At 39.8% G+C, this 11,053-nt stretch overlaps 1 long non-coding RNA gene across 1 annotated transcript in view; it reads right to left on the bottom strand.

Moving 5' to 3' along the window:
* Window positions 1-665: 665 nt before the first annotated feature.
* The window catches only part of LOC140077653 (uncharacterized), a 78,033-nt gene continuing 67,645 nt past the window's right edge, over window positions 666-11,053 (bottom strand). The window contains exon 4 of the long non-coding RNA XR_011849807.1: window positions 666-814. This is a non-coding gene — a long non-coding RNA (uncharacterized lncRNA). The remainder of the gene's footprint in view (window positions 815-11,053) is intronic.

Here is an 11,053-nt window from a genome sequence, read left to right as displayed (position 1 = left end):
TGTGTTGCTTCAGTATTTATGGTTTTGTGCTGGGTTGTAAGTTACAGGGGGTCTCGGGAACCACTTCATCGAAGTGGTAATTGCCTACCCAGATCACGGGACATTACTTCCTTTCCCAGGGGATTCGACTTTTTGTGTTGTCTCCCGGTCTCAGGAAGCAACTCATTGGATGAAAAAGGTCCTGGCTGTGCACAGGCCTAGAAACTGGAAATACCAGAATAATGCAGGAACCGGGAACCTGTGTGTGTATAAATGTGGGGTTGTTTTCAACCTCAGGTATGGGTGCCTGGGGGTCTTTCATATTTCTAGGAAAACCCCTATAATGGGATTGTCTTTTTTTAGTAAATAATTGATGGGGAGTTCTAATAAAGATTAAACTTCCTTATTTCCTCTCCTCCATTCCTGCATGTGGATCCATCACAATTATAAGATACATTAATAACTATATGAAAAACCTGATGAAAGAAAATATACAGTGGAGGATGCTGACCTAGTGGGAATTGTGCTTCACTCCCTCATCACCGTCTCTTTTGCACTCTACAGTCTGACTTGTGAATGGGAAAGGAATGCAGAGGTAATAGTGTAAATTGTATAACTAATTACATATTCCAAGAAAGAGAAAAAAGCTCAATAATAGAATAGGATCTACATGATCTACTTTTTCAGTGCTATTTTAATACTGGTAATATTTTTTTGCTTTGTTGTGTGTTCTGTTCTAAGCATTCTCCATGTTCTGGTGTCTCACACATAATACAGGTCTTCCTAAACTTCTCACTTGACTTCTTCTTTCTTCGTCATGTTTCCGAAGGCATTCCTAAAACAACACGGATAAAGTGCAATGAGGAAATCCTGCCGATCTTACATTCATATTTCATAGGAGTAGAGATACGCAGAGAGAGTAGAGAGAGGCAGTAAATTAATATTTTGTGGAGAGGGTACAGGTTACAACAGAAACAAGAAAAATTGACAACATTGAGAGATTTGGTATCCTTTGTACATTTCTGCAGAAAAAAGGATATACCGTATAACAAGCTAGGTATATTGTCAGAATGTTAAAAGAGACCCAAGACCAATAGCTTCACAAATTATTACATCCATGAGGAAATATTTAGGTACATTTTCAGTAATGAAATATTAAAGGAAACCTACCATTAGGAATATACCTATTTTGTAGATCCAATGATAGGTTCCTCCTAATGCCCTAAGTCCTATACTTTCTTTCTCTTATACTTTAATGTATCATAACCTGATCTAAACTTTATCTTACTAATATGCAAATTTTTAGCAAAGGCTACAGGGGTGTGGAGTAGTCTCTGTAGGCTGTTTGAGCTACTTCATGGCCCAGTAGCCTCTGCAGTCTTACCTACTTGCACCTTCTCGGGGATCTCCTGATACAGCTTGAGCTTGGGTACTAGCTGTATTTATGCTTTTGGCTTCTTAGGAGCTCTGCACATTTAGAGCTGTATCAGGAGCCTGCGGAGGATGCACACGAAGATGGAACAGCAGAGGCTACTGGGAGACTTTAGGAGGAACCTACAATCAGATCTCCCTTAATAGGTAGTAGTTTTCCTTTAATAATATGCCCTAGGTGTGAGACGTGCCCTACGAGAAGACTAGTATAAAATTCCAGGAAATTGTTGTTGTCAGTGAAGGGCTGCCAGATTATTAAATACCCTTCCATGGTGTCTGATCCAGGAGCTGAAAATTATTCATAAACTAACATTTTGACTTTACAATGCCAAAGGAAAGGCCCCACGATTTCCAGCTGGCAGTTATATGTAATTTTACCGCCATACATACACATTTAGCCAGTTTATGGTACTGATTTGTACAACCTTGCAGATTTTTCCCTAAAATCAATGTAGTGAGATCCATAGTATGTAGAAAGAGATTATAAACCCCTGAACCATAATAAAGAGTCAACCAATCAACATAAGAAGAGCCCACTTCATGGCAACTTTGGAAACACAGGGGAGAAGAAACAGGATATAGAATGTGAGGTCTTACGGGCACTCAGTGTCTACAATTAAGATTTAATTTGCGTTTCCATAAGAGATGTATTACTTTACTTTCAAACAACCAACCTTTCCAGCTACTGAGTCATGTGCATTGGGTGTGGAAAATGTTTCACTCTTTTTTTCATTGCAGCCAATTGGTAAGGTAAAAAAAAGTTCGTTTTTTGCTCATTAATGTAAACTCTGCACCCCATCTTGACAGAGAAAAACTGACATGTAGATATTTCTTTGCTAATTTATTAAACAAGAAAAACTGAAATATCACATGGTCATAAGTATTAAGGCCCTTTGCTGTGGCAAATGTATTGAACTCACATGCTGTCCATTTCCTTTGGATCCTCCTTGCACTGGTTCTACTACTTCATTGGAGTACAGTTGTGTTTAATTAAACTGATTGGACTTGATTAGGAAGGGCACACTCCTGTCTATATTAGACCTCACAGTTCACAGTGCATGTCAGAGCTCATGAGAATCATGAGGTCTGAGGATCTGCCAAAGGAGCTCAGAGACAGAATTGTCACAAGGCATTTGACTTAATTATGACTTAGTTGACTGGACTTAATATTCACCCACCTCTGTTCCCTATCCAACCTGTCTAACACTACTCTCCTCCTATCTGATCACAACTTAGTCACTTTATCTACCATTCTGGCTTCAACCACACCTGCAGTCGACAGGCCTAAACACCCACATAGAAATCTCAAACATAAGGACGTCAGAGAAAACTCTCTGAAACTCTTATCTATCTCTTCCATATCCTCATGCAAGAAGGTACAAATTGCTGCCACCTTCTACAACACTAGGACTGGACTCTGTAGCCCCCCTCTCTCTCATTACAACTAGACAACCCAACCGGCATCCCTGGTACACCTACCTTAAAAAACATCTACCTATCATTATAGGGGTGCGTCGTGTGGCGCACCGCCAATAGGAAAAAATGGACGTATATGAATGGAGCTGGCACATTCTTTTCGTACAAAGCGGGATCCATTTATTTCCAGAAGACAAGTAAAAACTATCACCCTATCTCACTACTTCCATTTGCTTCAAAACTCCTGGAATAACATCTAGAACTATCTTCCTGTCTTTTGCCCAACTTGCTTCTTTACAAACTACAATCTGGTTTTAGGGCCCAATCACTCCACTGAGACTGGCCTGACCAAAGTCTCTAATGACCTATTGTCAGCCAACGCAAAACACCACTACTCTGTAATCCTCCTTCTTGATCTTTCCTCTGCCTTTGACACTGTTGACCATTCTCTCCTGCTACAGATGCTATGGGGCACATTTACTAAGAACAGTGCAAACTGCCCCATATTCAGTTTGCCTGTGTATAGTGAAGAGTGTGCCAGATTGAGGATTTCTGGCGCATGTTCCTCATGAATCTGGCAGGAGTTTGCACCTAGAAGAATGTGCAAAGTCTGACAGAAAACTGGTGCACGGCCCTTAGTAAATGTGCACTGACCTATCCCATCCCTGGCTTTCAATATCACTCCTATGCAGATGACACACAGATCTATATCTCTGGTCCAGATATCTCCTCTCTTCCAGCAAGAATTCCAGAGTGTCTATCAGCCATTTACTCCTTCTCCTCTTCCCGTTTTCTAAAACTTTACATGGACACAACAGAACTCATAATCTTTCCTCCACCTTAAACATCCCTCCCACTAGACCTACCTCCTCTGCCTTGGAGTCATGTTATACTCTGCTTAATCCTTTAAGCCTCACTAACAGATCCTTACTTCAAATTCCATCTCCCGCAACCAACCAATTCAATTTAAAATAGTAACCATGACTTACAAAGTTGTCCACAACCTTCCCTATGCGTACTGTTTATCTATGAGTTCATCAGCCAATACTGCCCCACACGTATTCTCCTTTCCTCACAGAACCTTCTGCCTCACTCTATTACCATCTGATCTTTTCACAACCGCATTGAGGACTTTTCCCGTGTATCTCCCATAATCTGCAACTCTCTACCAAAATGTGTCATTTTGCCCCCCACCTTACAAACCTCTGCTCCCTCACCTCTACCCTTCCATATAGATTGTGAACCCTCAATGGTAGGGTTCTCCTTCCACTAGTAGTTTTGTATTTATTCTTGCATGTGATCTTGTCTTAATGAAATGTATGCAAACCCCATACTGATTGTATAGCACCATGGATAAATAACAATAACAAGAAAAGGCATAGATCTGGCCAAGGTTACAAAATAATTTCTGCAGCACTTAAGGTCCCTAAGAGCACAGTTGCCTCCGTAATTCTTAAATAGAAGTAGTTTGGGACAACCACAACTCTTCATCAACCTGGCCGTCCAGCCAAACTAAGCAATCGTGGAAGAAGAGCCTTGGTGAAAGAGGTAAAGAAGAACCCCAAGATCACTGTGGTTGAGCTCCAGAGATGCAGTAGGGAGATGGGAGAAAGTTTCACAAAGTCAACTATCACTGCAGCCTTCCATCAGTCAGTGCTTTATGGCTGAGTGTTCCAACAGAAGCCTCTCCTCAAGACATATGAAAGCCTGCATAAAGTTTTTTAAAAAACACATAAAGGACTCTCAGACTATGAGAAATAAGTACAATCCCAAAATACAATCCCAACAGTGAAATATGGTGGTGGCACCATCATGCTATGGGGGTGTTTTTCAGCTGCAGGGACAGGACGACTGGTTGCACTTGAAGGAAAGATGAATGAGGCCAAGTACAGATATGTCTGGGATTAAAAACTCTTTCACTTGTTGCATCATTCCCAAGAAGACTCGTGGCTATACTATCTCAAAAGCTGCTTCTACTCAATATTGAGCAAAGGCTCTGAATACTTATGACCTTGTAATATTTTAGTTTTTCTTGAAAAACTAAAAAAAAATTTGCAAAAATATCTACATTTCTGTTTTTTATGTCAAGACTTTTTTGATCTTACCGATTTACTGCAATGAAACAGAGTTAAACATTTTAAGGGGTCTAAATACTTTCCACACCCACTGTATTTAGTTACTCATGTTTGTATCGTCAATTTAAGCTATAGAGGTTTACTTTTCTGTGGCCACAATATCATCCAGGCTTTCAGGTCACTTTCAGCCTAGAAGATGTGGTTTTTGACATAGATTTGAAAGGACAGGAGGCTACATAATGGATTTACTTGCATGAAGCTAATGGAGGAAGACCACTTTAAATCCTCACAATAGTAGAGGCCATGCTATTCCACAGAGATTAAGGAAGGTGATTTGTGTCTGGTGATATAAATGAAGGGAAAGTCTGCTGGTGACATTTCCAAGGTCACAAAAGTGACGTCACTATCTGATGCAGATTGACTATAATAACAAAAACATAAAGGATGCAAAAATTTTTTTTTAACAATTTCTCCTTTTTTTCACATTTGACATTTGCCTAGACATGATTTCAGTATTTTTAGTTCTAAAAGTGAAAATAAAGCGTGTGATTTTATTAATTTTGTTTTTGCTTTTAATTTTCATGTCTTTTTTTGTGGTACTACATCAGGGCTGTTATTTTAATTTTAGTATTTTATTTCTTGCTTTTTTTAAACCTTGAAAATGGAAGAAAAAAGGGGAAAATGTGTCTTGTTTTTAAAAATTGTGTGTAGTCTCTAAAATACTTTTATTCCCCCTTTTGTACAGTTTTATAAAGTGGAGCTTAAAGATGCAGTCTACAATATTGATGCTGTTAGATTTTTTTTTTTTTTTATATTTTTTTCATTACACATTTTGTCACTCCCCTTATTAGGATATCAAAATGTCATTGAAAAGGGTCTTTTAGGGATGATCTTTTGGAAAAGTTTCACTGGTAAATATTGTTGATATTTGCATATCATTTTTGTTATTATCAAATTGTGTTTTTATTGTTTTCCTTCAAACAGAAGCTGCATTTATACATTTGCTGACTTCCTGTTTATGAAGCTGCATGGTATTGTGGGAGCCATATGTTAAGTCACAGAGTTAATTCACATGCACATTTCAGGTAAACCTCATGGTGATCACTTTTCAAGGTCAGTATTAATGTGCAGTTATATCTAAAGAGCTCTCATTAATTTCATTACCATGGTATGTGGATTTCACTGCTATTCTCCCTATCTGTACATGCTGACTGGCCTACATAAATGTCCAATGCAGCCGGATTTAAGACTACATTAGAAGGAAGAAAGACAGACAATGGCCAGTAGCCTTACTCAATCATTAACCCTGTGCAGGAATCTTTAAAAAAAAAAAAATTAAAAAACACTCAATCATTAACCCTGTGCAGGAATCTTTAAAAAAAAAATTAAAAAACACTTCCCTTGAGTTGGAAATCGACAGTGGTTATCATCCGGCATTATCCACTTTAAAGTTGTATCAAGTGCTATTTGTATGATTGCTATCTTTTTATGAGGCAGCCTTCAGGTTTCAGGGCTCAGCATACAAAAATACACTTCACAATAGATCTGGATCTGCTTGGACCCTCCCAAGATGGCAGCTAGTTCATGGCTGCCGTGCATTATGCATGGACACCATACGGTGAGCACTTTGTGGCTCACTGCAATGTGTCCGCGCTATGTGCTATACCTAACTAAAAATTGTATTAAAAAGCGTTCCTTCCCTTAAGTGTCTATAACAGTAAACGCTATGAGAACATGGGCTGGTACCATGAGGTCGGACCTTTATTATAAGAGCAGAAATTTCCAAACAATGACGCTGTTAAAGGTTTTCAGGAAGTCACACAATCGTCTGAGGTTCTGAGAAGACGAAAGAGAAATTTTTAATACTGAGCACTTATTGGCCGAGTAATGCTCCTACTTCTAGGGGCAGCATGAAATATAAATTAATCTCATTGTTTAAGAGCAGATAACATCAGCAATGATTTCAGAGCTGAGAGATTAAATATGAATTGGTTATTGATCGAGTTAAATGAGCTCTGATTGCAACCAAGGACTTAAACATGGCACAGATTAAAGAGATCCCTGTCCTGATACACCAGTGTAGATTCACAAGTCATTGAACACATCGTAGCGCCTGATGATAAATAATTGTCGTGTACTTGAGATGGTCATTTAAAGTATACAGTTATGGGGGTCACCATATGGTAGATTGGTATAAACCTAAAATATTAATTTGAAGGCCACCTTGTCTTACATGGTTCCTGACTCATGGGAAGCGAAAATGAACAATGACGCAACTGATAGATTGGAGGGACTTTATTCACAACGTGGAAAAAGTTCATGGTTGCACAGTTGATTAGACCACCAATACACCGGCAACAATTTGTTACATTTCCAACACCATCCTGACACTTTAAGAAGCAGTGCACTCTGGTGTGGTTCACCTTAGGATGTAGTGCTACTCCCGCCAACAATATGGATTACTACTGGCACAATGGGGCACATTTGCTTACTACGTCCTGTCCCGATCCTGCGGTGCGTTGTCCGACAAGGATTCGGGTCTGCCACGATTCATTAAGATCGTGCGCTGAGTTCCTGCATCAGACGCTCCTGCACCGAGGTCCACCGGAGTTCACCTTCTTCTTCCCGGTGTATGTGAGTGCTTGATATTGCAGCACAAATTCTTTTTTAAATTCTGCGGTTTGTCCAAATCCGTTGGGTTGTCCGATGGCCACCCCCCCCCCATTTCTGTCGCCTGCAAGCCGGCACCAGTGCGCCACAATCCGATCACATGCACCAAAAAGACTAAAGTGCGTCGTTCGGACCCTTAGTAAATGTGCCCCAATGTATTTTCTGTCTTCTGTAGCATCTCCTCTCTCCTGTCTGTCTTTTGCATGATCGTTCCTCAAATGATGCCAAAGCACCACTGGAGCATCAATGCTCTCATTGACACCCATGGGGGCATGACAATGCTGACCCATATCATGTAAGTCACAAAACACAGGTTACTTGCCTGTCATTGGTGTGCCTAATATACTCCAACATGACCCATCCAAAGACCAAAATGTCTTTCTTATTTAGAATTCAGCTGAGCTTGAACCTAAAGTTCTGTTGGATTCAGGTAACAAGCCCCCACCAGTAACCCCACCAGTAACACCCAAAGTGCTGGCACGATCAAGGGTGCTATTCTTTAAATGCTGTTAGCAGAGCCGCCAGTGACATTTAACCCCTTAAAGACCAGGTCCTTTTCCGTTTTTGAGTTTTGATTCTTTTTACTCCCCACCTTCAAAAATCCATATTTATTTTAATTTATTGTGAAGAGCTGTGTGATGGCTTGTTTTCTGCATAATAAATTGTACTACATAGTGAAGATATTTAATATTCCCTGCCATATACTGGGAAGAGGAAGAAAACTCCAAATGCTGTGAAATTGTTAAAAAAATATATTTGCAACATTTTCTTGTGGGCTTGGATATACAGCTTTCAATGATGGTTTACAAAGATGGCTTCCATTTACTGCTAATAGATGAATCGATATATGGAAGAAACAGAATCTGTACGGAGGCGTTCACATGCTCATTTCATATAGGAAGGCAATGTTATTGTGTGAACAGAGGCTTATTTGTTTGGCCAGCATTAGGTGTGCTTTATGAGATAAAGGGCAGCGGAAGACATTGAAGACTGCATGAATGAAGAACACGTCCAGTGTGGGCATGTGTTTGTTTTGCTCGGCTCTGATCACAAATTTCTGTGATAACAAAGCTGTAATAGCAATAATCTGTGTTTAATCCATTAGTATAATCCTTTGTTTACACAGTGTTACCATTTTATGCCGTGCTCTGCAAGAAAAGAATATCTCCTTTTTCACATCAATTACCACAGGCACAGACAGTGAGAAGGGATGAAGTAACACAGAGTCCGTACTAGGAATTAATTGCTTATTTTACAGGTTTTAATAGGAAAAATCATCATGACAAAATGTTAGACATAAATCATTCTGCAGTTTATAGAAGTGTTTTAAGTGAAACTTTATTTTGGCAGAACATGTAAGGTCCATGCTTCCAAGGAGTCTTTGGTAGTCCAAGATGTCTTATCATTAGATGACACTGCTGAATCGGATAGTGGGGGTATACATGGTGGTCAAACATATCTACTGAAAATCTAGTTGACTCTATGGGGCACATTTACTAAGGGTCCGCAGCCGCGAATCCGTCGGGTTTTTCCCGAATATTTCCTCTTTGCGCTGTATTTCACGGAATTGTGGCGCACGCGATCGATTTTTGGTGCAATCGCGCCGACTTTCGTGCGACAGAAATCAGGGGGCGTGGCCACCAGACAACCCAAAGGATTCGGAAAAACCGCAGAATTTAAAAAGCCATTTGTGTCGCAAGATCAAGCACTCACATACACCAGAAAAAAGCAGGTGAACTCCAGCGGACCTCGGCGCAGCAGCGACACCTGGTGAATATCGGCGCACGGACCTTAGTGAATCCCGGCAGAACCCTAATCAGCGCCGGAGAACCCGCCGCTGGACCGGGTAAGTAAATGTGCCCCTATGAGATTGTCAGAGAACACTTAGTAATGTTGTCGGCTATCTTTGGCAGTTCCATGTTGTTTAATAGAGCAAGAAAAGACATACTGGGAAATTAGAAATGTGAAAGACTTAAAGGGGTATTCTCATTACAGCAAATTAATGGCATTATTTTTATGATAAAAAGTTAAAAATTTTCCTTTATACTTTCCGTATCAATTCCTTACAGTTTTTTAGATCTCTGCTTGCTGTCATACTATAGAAAGCTTTAAAGTTTACTACTAGTGGAGAGAAACCTGACTATGGTCACGCCGGTGCACGGCTCGTTATATCACACAGCTCTGATTACTGTCTGTGATATAACAAGTTGTGCACCTGTCCACTAGTAACAAACATAGAAGCTTGCCATAGAATGACAGCAAGCAGAGATCTAGAAATCAGTGAGGAATTGATACAGAAAGTATATTGAAAAACTGTATAACTTTTTATCATAAAAACAATAATAATTATGTGCAGAAATGGGAATACCCCTTTAAATCTTGAAAGTAGAGACAGGGAAGCACTTTAAGGAACTTTGTGCGCATTTGGCCTTCCTATAAACTGGAAATGCCCCTTTAAACTTGTTTTTGAATTTGATGAAGAACCACAAAAGATAAAGTCAATTAAGTCCTTAAAAAAAGAAAATGGTTACTTTTTAAGACAATGATTATTGGCTTCCCTTTCAGGCAGTAATATAAACTTGCTTTTGAAAGTGAATATGAATATATGAAGCCATGAGAAGACCCGTTCTTGCCCTCTAAAGCATGCCACAGTTCAGTTAATCCCCTTTACCTGCTCCTTCAGCATACTACTGGATCATGTAAAAGAATCCTTTATCTGGGACAATCTATGTATATCTATCACTCCATCTCTATACACTGGCAGTATACACTGCAAGCATTCTTGTGGTATAAATAGATTTGCCGGAAAGATTAAAGGAACTCCTTTGTCTCATGTTTTCCAGCAATCATCTGTAAAATTACTCTGCCTATTGAAGTAATCCTGCCTGTAATTACACTTAATAATTCAGTATTTGATTTCTCCCATCTAATTGATGCTGAAGTTGACATTCTTCTCTCAAGGTTTTCAATGCTTCCCCCCCTCAATTTGGGGGCTACACATGGCGCAGGCAATCCTGAGGATCTACAAAAAACATCATTCAGTTTCTTCTTAAAGTGACACCTACAATAACTTATTACAAAAAATGTTGTTACCTGCTGCCTCTAATTCTGTCACTGGTATAGCATTGTTATTGATATGTATATCTACAGAGTGCAAATTAGATTAAACCATTTTGAGCTTGTGGTCCATCGACCACCCATTCCGGACAACTTGTACAAGAAAAATAAAAGCTACAGGGAAGCTTAAGAATCATTGTTGGAGCCCCCGTAAAACCTCTACATTGGCCCCTAATGTAGTCCGTTCATGTGGAAGTGCTTGTGTCCACCTGAGATTGTGACAAGCCAGTAAACAAGGCTGTGGTGCACCACAAGACCCGCCCATCCCACAGTTAACAGCAATCTCACCTACAGCTTGTTGTATCCCCTCTACACAGAGCTCAGAGCTTGACACATAGGGGCACATTTACTTACTCGATCTTGTC

This window comes from Engystomops pustulosus, chromosome 9 (genome assembly GCF_040894005.1).
Source record: "Engystomops pustulosus chromosome 9, aEngPut4.maternal, whole genome shotgun sequence".
Classification (NCBI taxonomy): domain Eukaryota; kingdom Metazoa; phylum Chordata; class Amphibia; order Anura; family Leptodactylidae; genus Engystomops; species Engystomops pustulosus.
Note: the sequence above shows the minus strand (reverse complement) of the source record. Positions and strands in the feature narration are given on the sequence as shown.